The following is a 13,973-nucleotide window of genomic DNA, read 5'->3' on the forward strand; positions in this document are numbered from 1 at the left end:
CAAGAATTATGGTGGATTTTTTTCAATTTCAGTAATCTGAAATACCCTCTCAATTCTTCCTCCTGAGCCAGCGGTACATCTGATTAAACATCAGGCTTGATATTCTGGCTGCCCTTGCAAAAGAAAATGCAAGAAAAATCTTTTTGCCTGTGCTGCTGAGACAGTTCCATCTTCTGCTTCTCGTTTCTAGTTGCGTACTTGCTAAAGAGGATCAGAGCAGTTATGCTTACAGTGGGAAACTGTAGCAGATAATTTGGTGATTTAATTTCTCCCTGATTTCTGTTTATGAAGTAGGAAGCATTTTGTTATTTTTTATGAAAATGCTATCTCTTCTTTGAAATTATTTGCTGAATAATTCCTTGTTGGCAGATCTCGGGCGACGTGTTTGTTTTGAACATTATGTAGTTGTGAGGCACAGGCTGGCTTTATCTAGACACGTAAGGAGTTTCTGCTTTCTGCCTAGCTGACTCTAACTTCCAGTAGCTGTTGCAACTGTCCAGATTGCACATTTTCTGGGGAGACTATGCAAATTTTGAGACTGAACATTGTTGTCTGTTAACTTTATCTTAGCTGTCGTTATTTTTTCAATTAGTGTCTTCTTCAGGAATTCACTAGAATTAATTGATTGCAGAAATCAAATAGCTGGGCTCAAACCCACCACTGCGGCTTGGAAAGTTTTTCTCAAGCTACTGTTTTTGTCTGCTCTCTTGGTTTGAGAAGAATTCATTAAACGGAAGTATTTTGATGTAAATATTCAAAGCTAGATGAATATTCATCGTGCTTCTGTCCTGAACCCAATTTTTACATCCCCAAGCATTCATGGTTTTCTAAGGCTGGGTGAGTTAGGCACTGTCCAGCTCCGTGTGCTCTCTTTTACCTTTCACATTCACTCTTATGGAACGTCTCCTCAGAAGCACAATCTCATCCTCCATCTGTGTTTGGCCTCCACCCTAGGGCTGAATACTCGCTGGTAGCTCTTGACAGCCCTACCCACACCTCACAGGTACGGAGCTCTCAGGGACTGCTGGTATCATCGCTTCTGTGAGGTTGTTCTCTCTAGCCAGGTGTGGGTTTATCCTCCCCTCTGCTTAGGATGCAATTTGTCTCTCCCCTGCCTCATTCTTTGATGGCTTTCTTGCATTATGGCAACAAACAGGATCACACAACAAATAGCAAAGGAAATGCATCTCTAAGGAGGGGAATGGGGGATTGACGTCAGGCAAGTGCTCTTGGAATAGCCCATTGTTCTGATAGAAATGCAGTACTTTTCAACCAGAAACCCAGGGTCACAGATACACTAGAATTTTATGCAATATCAGACTTGAGATAAACACCAGGTACCGCTAAGAGTGTTGGAAGCATCATCTTTTTTGTTCATTTTTAGCTGAACTTATTTCACAGCCTTTCAACACTGTCATCCATTGCGAAGTTCAAAGAGGCTTAAATGCTGTAAAACAGTCATCAAATGCTACAATTAAACTTGCCAGTCATACAGATTTGACCCAAACTGCCTGTGTCTCAAGATGTTAGTCAGGTGTCTGGGTTAGATTTCAATGCAGTCTTTGAAAGACATGAAGACACCTAGCTCTCAGCAGCTTTTGCATAAATCGTAAGCAGGCAAATAATTTTGCTCTTCTGTCAGCATCCCCATCATGCAAACTCCTTGAGCACTTCTACCCTGAAATGGCCGCAGGATTCCTCAGGCACATTGAAAGGCCGCAGCCCTGCCCTAGACCTAGGTAGGATTCAGACTGTCTTCAGCAATACCTCCACAGGGGACGGAACCAGTCACATGCAATTCTTCTAAAACTAACTGCTCAGGGCTAGATTCAAATTTGCTGTTGGCTCTCCTTAAACTGACCCTTAGAGAAGTACCCGTGCAAAAATCATAGAAACACAAACTGGGCCTCAAACTAAAGAATTGCATTTGAAATGGAAATTGGCTATATGATGTCTATTTTCGGACTTAAATATGCACATTCTTTTCTAGTTTTCGGTACATGTCCGATGCTTGAAGGTCACAAACAACTTCTATGCATTGGAAATGGACATAAATAATATAAGGAGAGTCAAGGATATTTTTGTCATCTCTGCAGAGAATAATCTATTTCGTGCTTGACAGAACCTAAGAAACATTAGCAATAGAAACAAACGACTTGAAAATTATGACCTTCTTTCTGGTTTCCTAATGAACTAGCTGGGAAAAAAAAAAAAAGAAAGAGATTTTTATCATTGTCTGAGTATGAGGTTTCTTCAGAGGTATTTTTCCTGAGTTTAAATAACTCATGCATTTACTCTCTCTTTATAGGTCTCCAAGGATCTCAGAGACCATTACCTCAGAAATTATCCAAAGTTATCAACTCTCTTAAGGAGAATCCCAGCAAATACCAGAAAATTACATCCTAAAAAAAGTTCTAATAATGGAAGTCCTGAACTTCTCTACTTCTTTTTCCTCCCTAGGACTTAAAAATGCTTTACAGGACTTACACATTCAACAACAGTAAGCTGCTATATAAGGGCAGAAAAAAAGGAATTATTTGCAACAAGATTAAATTGTTATACTTCCATCAATGCTATGTGTATTAAGCTACCAGTTGCAGCAAGCTGGTAAAGTACCTACCCACCTTAAAGCATAGTGTGCTGCTTGAAAAGAGTGAAAAGTCCTCCCTGAAGTTTGGTTGTGTTAACTAAAACAACACATTTAAACTTCCTGCTCATTCCCAAGACTTTTTCCCAGGCTTAGCTGCCCCCAAAACTTCTTCCCAGGGATTTTTTCCTAACAGAGGACTACCCCATGTCTCTTCTGTTGTTGAAGGGTCTAATGGGATCCACCTGCAGCACTGAGTCAGCCGTGATTAATCTGCAGTTAACTGCAGGGTCTCAACACCTCCTGCGTGTTGGTAACAGGAGAACCCTTCTTCCCTGATGATACAAAAAAAAAGTAAAATAAAATAACATAAAATACTTTATGAAGGAAGGAAGGAGGGTAGATGTATTTGTTAGACTTAGACTTAATGTGTCTCTTTTCAAGTCCTGGTAAACCAAGACATGGATTTTCTAACTCTTCACACCACATTGCAGAGCTGGTATAAAGCCCAGAACAATATTTGGTATTTTGGGAGAATTTTTTCTCTTGCTGAGTTGATGAATAATTCAGATTTTATATCAACTTTGCCTCCTAGCAATATAATTTTCAATTTGGCTTTAGCAAGGTCTTAATATAAAGATATGATTAGAGAAGGAATCTAAATTAAATTGCTGTAGTTAAGTTTTGTATGCATTAAATGTATGTACTCCAAGCAGTCTTCTCCAATGTTACTTATACCCCTCCTTTCTTTGAAGCATGGTTTATTCTTAGAAAACTCAAGCTGCTCCTAAAATTCTGTTCCCAGTAAGAGACAAATTAGATAAAAACAACTTATTGAGAGGAGAGAGCTTGCAGAGCTCATGCAAGTAGACGTGGAGTGCTTCTCGACAGCCTTCTATGCCTTTTTTTGGTAAGAATTATCCAATACCTAGTCATATAACAGATAAAATTTCACTTTTCCAAAATATCTGTAGTGCATCTTCTTCCCAACACCAAAAGCTGGAATGAATGTGAGGGCTATGGGAATACTGCAAATTTATTTTGGCACTGCCTAGTGCTTCAAGCATCCTGGAAATCAGCACTGGATATGTTCTCATAGTCTGGATGTAAATTAGCCATATGTGCATTAGTGGCATTATTTACAGATTGAATTGTGCAACTATACTTAGGGCCTTAGATAAATTATTTCTATATCTGGTCCAATTTTTGCTGTCATTTACAGTGATGTAAATCTAGAATCACTCTACTGAAGTCAGTGGGATAATTACTTTGAATTTTCTCCAGTGTGATGGAGAGCAGAATTTAGCCTCTGATTATTATTTGCAGCTCTGAAGCCCTTTCTTCTACACTAGAAATCTACTGAGTCTCTTCTGTCAGCTTGTTTGCTATCACTTTAGAGTTGTGCTCAGGAAATGTACCTTTGCATGAAAGCAAAGTGATGCAGTCAGATTTAGTTCTTTTTGGAGTCTGACTATCTTGTTGGATATATAGCTTTGCTCTTCAAGCTCCTTTGTCTTTGATTCTAAAAGAGGAATTGCTGTGGAAGTTTGCCACCAGAGCCATCTCTGGTTGAGCCTCAATAAAAACAGTGTTAGGATATAGATCTCATCCTCTGAGCTTCTTCACCAACCGCTTTGAATGGACCTACCATTAGCAAAAGTGATTTGTTTTATTACTTTGGTCATTACTGTAGGGTTTTCACTGTATCTTCATGGCTTAAGCCAATGGTGTTGCCTCTTTTTCCATTGATGTTTGACAGCATTGTCTATCTCACTGTGAAAAAGCAGTGAATAACAGTAAAAGCTGTCTATAGCAGCTCTTCAGAAACTCTCATCTGCTAGAAAAATATGAAATCAAAGATGGAGCATACCAGTCTCAATAGGAAAATAGAAACCATGCTAACACATCAGCAATTGTTCTCTAGAAACGCTCTCACTGATGTTAAATATGATTGTCCATGTAGGAACACAGACGTCTCATCATCCAGCAACATATGATGTTAAGGCATACCAATGTTGGATGTAGCTGTGGTTCAAAAGCTCATGTGAGAGGAACACACTGGGATATTGGTTATCTTTTTCAACTCAGTATTTCTAATGAGAAGAAGATGTCTGAGTGTATTTTATGTAAGTCATAATAATTTGAAAAAATGCATTAGCAGGCACAGGTCTCATAAGTGATTTTAAATCATCTCCATATTTTGCTTTCCTTCAGCTTCTTCTTTGTTTCTTTGCTGCTGTTCAATTTCATTTTTCTCTCCCCCATACTACAGCAACAGCATGTCCACCTTCATTTACAGTGATAGAAAAGGCTATATAACTCAATGTTCCACTTTGGCAATCAGATGTCCTAGCTGATTAGTTTATCTCAGGATCTTTTGTACAGTGTCTTGCCACTACCTGGGTCCTTCCATCCCTAGTGACAATATCAAGAGGTTATGGAAGTTTTCAGGTAAGGCATTAATAATTGCACTATTGCTGGGTTTGAGCAGCGTGATAATGCCTAGAGAGTGCTGACTAAAGGTGCACAAGGCTAACATTACTGTGCAGATAACCTTTGCTCAGCAAAAATCACAGGCAGTCATAAGTACTAACTTAAATATTATCCCAGCAAAAATACCAATTTTTGGGCTCATCCCTGAAATTCCTTAAATCACAGATATAGAGATTCACTTTAGCATGTAAGTATCCAGCCTGTGTTCTCAAAGAAGACATTTTTCCAGACTTTTCTATCCAGTGGCAAGCCTGAGATTTAGGAATTGGTAAGAGAAAAGAGGTAGAGAGGTGGAAGAAAGATTAAAGCAGTTGGGTTGTGCATGGCACCGGTGGGATTGGACAAAGCAGATTACCTGGCTCCATTTTTTTATTTTCTGCAGAAAAGTCTGGGCATGGAGGGTATCAGGAAGGAAAGAGGGAGCTACATGCCAAGCCAAGCACCGGTGACAGGGCTTCACAGAGCAGCAGTGATCCTGTGAAGAGGGGACCATTCAGGATGCAGGTTTTACTGTGGTTCATAGACCAACATTGATTTTGCCAGCTAGTTCAACTGAACAAGACTGACCTGCCCCAGCACATCCATGGTCATAGGTATAATCATGATTAACAGATTTGCCCTGGCCAGAATGCCTCACCTGGGAATCCTGCACCCAGCCCATTTCATGGGTCTCCTTATGTCAAAGAGCCATCCAGTCTTGACTGAAAATCTTCTGGGATGAAGAACCCAGGATACTTTTGTAGAAATATTCCTGATGACTAATTAACTTCACCGTTAATCCTGTCTGCTTTATCCATAATCAGAATCTGACCGTTTTCAGCTTCCAGGTCTTGATTCATGTTTGTATGCTAAATTACACAGCATTTACAAATCTTCTCCACATGCAGGTATTAATATCGATTGAGTCTCTTAACCTTTCTTTTGATAAAGTAAACAGATTAGGCTGCATACATCTATCCCTACAAGGCAGATATTCCAGATCTTGAAATCATTCTTTTCTGATCTATTTTCAATTTTCCATGGCTTCTTTGAAGTGTGAACACCAAGACTAGTCGTGATATTCCAGTAGTTTTCCCACCAGCTCACACACAGCTGTACTTCTTGTGCCAGAATCCCTGGCCCAGTAATTCTGCTGCTAGCTTAGGTTTAGGAAATTCAATCTAGGATATTAAAACACTTGCTATATATTTTCCCTGCGTAATTGGAAAGCAGTGAGAGATCAAGCAAAGGATCAAATCGGGGGCGGGGGCGGGGGGGGAAATAAAGTTTCCAATTCTCAAGTTAATTGTCCTGAAAAGTTTGGAGAAATTTACTGCAGAGATACTCTCCCATAGAGCAACCAAGTGCTGACTGTAAGTCTGTTTATGCTTTGGACACATCTGTATGGCAGCAGCATAAAGAGTGTGGCATGCTGTTTAATATCTGTCAGGCTTCTTTTTTAAACCACTTAATAAGCATGTATGTAAATTCTATGCAATAAAAAAGTTCTAACAACTAGAACAAGAATAACCTTTTATGTGGTGGCTCCCACCCCTAATCCCAGCTTCTACATGCCAGTTCCTCCCCCCACTTTCACAGTCCCATTTCTTGACAGGTGCCAGAAGGTTTCAGAATTTTCTTGCGGCTTCACCATGGGAACTGCCATTTCACCAGGAATGAATTTGACCCGCTGAGCAATAAAGCTGAGGCAAAACACTTATGCTCGAGCCAGCATGGGGGAATTGCTTGTCTCTCTGTTGGCATGGTCTCCTCTGGCAATTTTTTTTAGCCAAGGAGAGCTCCATGTTCATTCAGCCTCCCTCTAACTTCACCTTGAGAAAGAAACAGGGCTTTGAAAGTGTCGTTTTTTCCCAGCAACAGCTGCTGCTTTTTAGCATCCAACAGTCTTTAAATCCATAGAAGGGTAGTTTATATGGACAGGGAAGCATTAAATGCTAGGAAATGAGGGTCTTTAGGTAACTATTCCAGATCTGCTGTATCTGCAGTTACAGCAATTGGTGGTGTAGGTGGTGTTCTTTTACTGGCTTTTAATGAGACACATTTATTACTGCCTTGCGATAAACCAAAGTAAAGCCATAAAAGTGACTTTCATTGAACATTTGTTTGAGTCCTGCCTGGGTCTTATAAAGCTTCATTTGTTCAAGATTTTAGTTTTTGTTTTACAGGCCTGCCACCTTTTTGGTAACAGCTGTTATCTCCTTCGATAGTTACATAAAATAGGCCTACCTTCCACAATACAAGAGAAACTCGTTTCATGATTTGTGTGAGAGAGAGTTGGGAGTTGATCTTCCGTGATCTGCTAAATCACTTGAGTAACCCAACTACTCCTTATGACCAGGCAGAACATGTGCTTGAAACTGCTCATGTTTATCTGTTATAATTTCACAATAGTTGAAAGTGGTAACTGTGCAGGTTGATAACAGAACAGACATTTTAAGAAGAACAGCATCTAATCCAGCAGTCTTTGTTCAGAGGAGTGAAGTCCCAATGACTTAGGAGACAGATCCTTGATAGACTCAAACCTTCAGCCATAGCGTGGTGCTAAAAATAAATACGCTTTTTTAGGTCCAGCAGTGAATCCACTGTTTAAGGCTTACGCATTTTCTTCATCTACTGGACTAGTTCGCATTTCACTAAATACGAGTTCCAATATTGCAGCTAAACTCTCTGGAAATACTCTTCAAGAAATGTTCTTAACAATTCACCTCCGTAAGTTAATACCTATTAAAACCTAAAAATGAATTAGATTTGGAATTTCCTGGATTCTTGTGTTTGTCATGCAAATTTTCAGTGCTGTTCTTTTTATGATAATATGAAATAAAGTAGTTTCTTATAGTAACATTGTAAATCATTTGCTTTCTATTACACGCAGCTGGTTTTGTTACTGTAATGATTTTGTATGGGTGCACACTGCAGTGCATATTAAAGGCAACGAGACATTCTTTTTCAGGGCTCACATGCAATTGATGTTTGTGCAAATATAACCAGATAATGACAAAACAGTAATTTATTATAATATATTAGTGAGGTTGCTTTTTCTCTCTTCTCCCAAAATGCACCTTCTCATAAGCTGCCCATCCTCCCCCAGCAAATCCTCATTTTTCCTGTTTACAGAAATTACTCCCCACCCTTGCAGATGCAGATTACAGTTTTTCAGCTCACTAGAGATCCAGAATCAAAATCTAAACCAGCTGGTGTTTTTAGGCGGGTGTCTTACTTTAGCTTACTCAAAGGAACACAAGATGAACGGTAAGAATTAAATAAACCACAAATTATTTTGGGGACTGTCTGGTTTATATTAGAAGTAAACTTTTCACTGCTGGCTGTTGTTTCAAAACTATTGCCTCTATTTTTGATATTCATCCTTGGGATCTAACACAAACTATGTCTTACTAGTTTAATCCATTGTTAGACCATGTTTAAATATCTTTTATTATAGTCATGTGCTATAAAATAGTTCTCACTGGAGTCTACTGGATCAAAGCCAAAGGGTAATACTGCTTCAAGTGGCACAGTGCAGTATTAAAATAATTTTTTTCCTTTGGTGCTGGTACTTACCAATTTCACACCTTGAAAAAAAGCCTAACTACATCAAAAACTGATGTATCTACTTTGAGTGCAGGGACTAGAAAAATACTATAGTGCAAAACGAGAGCAAATAAAACATTTCAGCTGTATCAACAGTTTATTCATTTTTGTGCATGATTAGCAATTTGTGTAATTTCTTGCTGTAGAGCCTATGAATTACATACAAATATGTTTCAAGCTTCTGTTTTCAAAAGTAATTTTGTTTTTAACTTGCTGCAGCAGGACCACTTACAGGACTACAATGACCATGATTTAGGTCATAATTACCATTAAATTAAGTCATTTGTATTTAGAAAGATTTTTTTTCCTCCCCTGAAATGATAGTTGAATGAAGGGTGCAACATCTCCAGTTCAGCATCTGACAGCATTTTTTTTCTCATGCATAGCCACAATCACACAAACACTACCAATAAAGTGAATAAAGAATGATAATAATGCTTAATAATGTGGACCTTCAATTCTGCAAGCACATTGGCAGGAGCAGATTCCTTCCCTCTTACATTTCAAAATATTTCCAGGTATGGACTAGGTTCCATTGGGATGATCAGGGATTAAGACAAAAAAATTGCTACTATTACTTCATCGCTGTGGTTTGTACCGGCACCTTCATTCTAGGGTATTATGACATTCAGTTCTCTTGTTTCTATTATTCATGGGGAAAACGTGCCCAGAGAGGAAGGAAAGAGACTGTTAGGAACAGTTAACCTCTGCAACTTCCAAGGAGGGCGCTAACATTCAATATATGCCAAATGCAGGCCCATTAGGTTGAATAATGAGTAAGTATATCTGAGACTTTGTACAAGACAAGATGAAAACAGATTGGGCAGGCTATTGTACCACACTTTATTACCTAGTGAAATGTAATGTGATCCATTTGCAGGAGGAAGAACCATAGATGCTTGTTTCAGAATTCAGTTGTTCCAGAAAGATGTAAGTACCCTAGTGTTGTTATTTTTATATCGATTTTTATGAAACACGTGTAGTTACATTTTTACAAGGCAGTAGGTTCTCTTAACGATGGCAGCAAGACAGGCAGTGCAAATGTTAGGGGGCTGAGTACAGTCTGCTGTCAAATGACAGAGGGCAAGAATATATCGTTTAACTTCAGCCTTGTAGAAGTAAAACCAGAACCAGACATCCAACTCCAGGCAAGTTGCACTCGGTTTGGTTCCTGGAGAGGTGACTCTCTGCTACCGCTTCATTCTCCCAGCCCCAGGGTGGGGATGTTTGATAAAGTGCATCTACAAGACAAGAGCTTGGGCTAGATTCACCACGCAGCGTCTTTACTGGGGGAATTTCAGCTTTATATTTGAACTTGACTGTTGATTTCAAGGTGTGGTATTCTCTGCTGTGATTTAAATTTGTGTTCTAGGGATTTTAATGTATTTGTTTTATTTTTGAGAGTGAGAATAATTTTGAATTTTTATCCTGCATGCTTGAATTTGCAATAAGCATGTTAGTGAAAGATTATGCTTGTACCTTTAAAAGGGAAACACAGAATTTCATTAGCATAATGTCAACTTCCTCCCCCTGGCCGGGCTGCTATATGAATCACAGTAGAAATGCTGTTGAGACTAGACCTTATTGTATTTGAGAAAGTAGCCATCAAGCCAATATCAAATGAGACACATACATTTGGATACAAAACTCAGCTTGCTGCATACCTTTAGGAGAGAAGAAAAAAAAAAGCCTCACGCTCCCTTATCACCAACTTGGAAATACTTAAATGACAGAATACATTATAAATAAATTAACCCAGGAAGTCAGACAGTAAGACAGGCATTTTAGACTGTTGCTTTGTATTGAAGCTGTATGTGCAAGTGTACCTTTAAATTTTACGGAGATACAGTTGTAGCTACTGGCGCTTTTGTTACATGTTTCTCTTCCAGTATTAGAAGACACTACTTTTTAGGAAGCCCCTGCTGAGCGTGTGGAAAGTATCACCAACATCATAGATCTTGAGGCTGATTCATTTACTTTTCTGTCTTGTTTTCTTTTTTTTAACGTCGTTGGCCTTTGGTTTTTTCTGCACTGACTCTACACTAACTCCTGAAATGTCTAAAATCATGTGAACTGACACCCCATTTTTTTCTTTTCCATTAATATGGTATGTGTACCATCTCTTACAGCAACTCTTTCAAACACTGATTGCAGCATTTTCCTCCTCAGCTTGCAAACAGCAACCCTGTCCTTCTCATAGGCTTAACCTCTTCTCACTATTTCTGATTTTGTGTAGTTCTGTCTTGTTCCTAGAAGAAAAATCCCCATCTTTACTTGCGCAGGGCTGTCTTGTGCTCCTTCAGTCACCTTCTCCCTTCCTTCTGACAGAAGGCCTCCTGCTTCCACCCAGTTCACTTTACCTTTGTGTCTAGGAGTAGACTTTGCTCCCCTTTCCCCCCAGGCCCACTTACTCTGACAGTGGCTCCAGCAACCCGGGCATGAAAGCCACACACCTCCTCTATCTCTACGCACCTCAGCGTGTACTGGTTTTTAGCTCAGTACACGCTGCTCAGGGCAGAAGAGCAATTGCATTTGCAGGACGTGACAAGCAATACTGCAGTCTCCACTGGTAGTCACTGGAAACATCTTCTGTCCCTGCAGTCTGGAGGCTGCAGCTGAAGATTAGCATCCTTCCTTCCCAGTTGTAGCCCTCAGAGGTCACTGATATAATTTTAGTACTTGAAACGGCACCTCAACACAAAGTGTTACAAGAATTGGCAGTCCTGGACGTGACAGGGAGGGACCTCAGCTGCAAAATTCAGGTTGTGTTGCAGAGCCACAGAATGGAACGGTGCCATCCAGAGTAGGGCTTTGGTTCACACCCATTCTCAATGCACAGCATCTATATGAAGAACCTGTAAAGCTCTTTGAAACATGTCTGAATGTAAGAAGAGATGCCAATGTTTTAAACAAGTTTGAAAATCCCAAATGCAAAGCAATTGTGCTTCATTATACCTCATCACTTCCCCACTTTCATATTTTTCAGTCTGCTTTTAAACTCAGAAGCATCTGAAATCCATAAATTTTATTTCTCTATCCTCATTTAAACACTACTGTAGATGCCATTAAAATATCCATACATTAGAAATCTCAAGAAACATAGCTATATAATATGTTTAAAGATTTATTATGGTGGAATAGTAGATAGAGGCAGAATAGCCTAAAAACCATATTTTAGAAGCCTGTAGTTACAAAGAAGAACCTTACCTGTGGTAAAGTAGTAGTGCACAAGTATGCTAGCTAAATATGTAAGTTAAATAAATGTTGGCTTGAACCAGCAAATCTGGCCTTTTTTTTGGTGACTTTATTTAGAAGAAGATAACTGTCACTACACAAGAGTTGCTTTACTTGCCTGATCCCCAGAAGCTGAGTGTTCTTGTGAATGGACCTTTCCAGAGTATTTCTGTATGTAGACTCTTCATCATAGCTACTGAAGTCAGTTATAAAACCGCTATTAAGTACTGCTGAGACAACAGAAAGGTGCTATTATACCCTAGAGCCAGATCTGGGGACAATTGCTCAAGCTAAATTAATCCTTTGCTCACACAATCATCTCAGTTTTTTCTGTCCTGAGGGAGAAAGAATTCAAAGAAATAATCATGGGATCTTTATTTGATAATCTATTTTTTACAGTGATACAGAATTCATAGGGCAAGTGATGAATAACGAATAAAAGCACAGGGAAACATAGCAATTATTTAGACTTTCCGTAATATTTGACTCTGCTGTAGCCAAATATTTGACGCTGCTGTAGCCAGTAAGGCTCCCCGGGGGCAAAGGAGCCTTCCCTGGGGAGCAGTAGCTGGTGGCGCCCTGGACAGAGCACAGCAGAAGGGAACAGAAGTGGTACCTGTCGTGTAGCATCTGAGTTTTATCTGAAGAGCAGATAGCTTTTGCAGCAGTCATTGCTAAGGGCCAGGTAAGCTCATAATTCATAGTGCAAAAACCCACCCTGCCCAACCCAGCACAACACGAACACATCTGATTGATTGTCAGATGGATGGGAGGGGAAGTTAGCTCTTCATGGCACGGGGATAAAAACAGCTTCCAGATGAAATCACAGGTGTTCATCAAATTCTTTTTAAAACCACCCCAAAATAAAAAAAAAAAAAAACCAAACCACCAAAAAACCAAAACCAAAGAGAGATTATTAGCCCTGTCAAAATAAGGAAAAACATCAGTGTCATGACAGTAGAGCACAGAAAGGAAAGGAACTGTGAAGTGAGCAAGACTAATGGGTTAATTAATGATTATCCTGGCTATCTGGAGTGGAGAGCTTCTCTCTTTACTGAAGCCATGCTGGAGATTAATTGAATGACAACAGGACTTAAAGTGACATCTTTTGAGATAGCCTCAGAGGCTGGCTAAAACACTGCCCTCCAGGCTCTGCTAGGAAACTCTTATTTGGTGACTCTTCTGGTTATGGATAGATTTTTTCCCTGACCACAAATTCTGCCTGGTTACACTGGTAGTAGCTCCTCTGTGGATTTAGTTTTACTGGTAGAGGATGTCAAGGTGCCTTAGACCAGAAGGGTTCTCCAGATGGGGCAAATGGGACTGACATAACCATTTGGAGGAGCAGACCTGTGTTAACGCTGGGAGGAAAGCAAGTAGCATGGGACAGACGAGTCAGTTTTGCTGTTTTAACTGTTATGGCACAGTTAACATGGTAGAGCTTGGAGTTTAGGCAACCCGTTTTACACATTCATGTGGGGGAGTGCAGATGTCTTGAGTGAATCTTAAGATTTCCAGCCTAGCAGTAGGTTTTGCTCTGCTGTCTCTGACGAGCAGAACAAGGTAGCCTGAGGGTGGTGATACCTTTCCTTGTGCCATCTGCCTGCTTCTGCTTTGATCCAACAACTTTCCCCATGCAATTACCTCTTATAATTTTTATTTCTGAGGAGCTGCTGGTAGTTTTTGTGGCGATTTACCAATGGCAGCCCAGTGATATGAGAGCAGATGGTGATGGGATCAGGTAATGGTTACCACACAATCCCTTTCCCAACCACTGGTAATCGATAACTGTATGTAATGACTATATCTGTTTCACAGTTCGCTGTCCCGTCATTGTGCTCGTCCTTCTACAAATGGCAGCGATCCTGCTCGCTGACCCTTGCTGCAGATCTTTCCAGTAGATCAAAAAGATTAATGGTGCGAGTTGGTAGTTTCAAGACCCAGCTCTCCAAATAAAAGATATTTTTTAATTACTGTCCAACCCTATTAGGCGTAGGGTTGGATAACATGTGTTTCCTTTTAGAGATGAACTGCCGCAATGGCAGTCGCAGAGCACTTTTGCATAACTCTT

Source organism: Egretta garzetta, unplaced genomic scaffold, assembly GCF_000687185.1.
Source record: "Egretta garzetta isolate BGI_Z169 unplaced genomic scaffold, ASM68718v1 scaffold486, whole genome shotgun sequence".
NCBI lineage: Eukaryota > Metazoa > Chordata > Aves > Pelecaniformes > Ardeidae > Egretta > Egretta garzetta.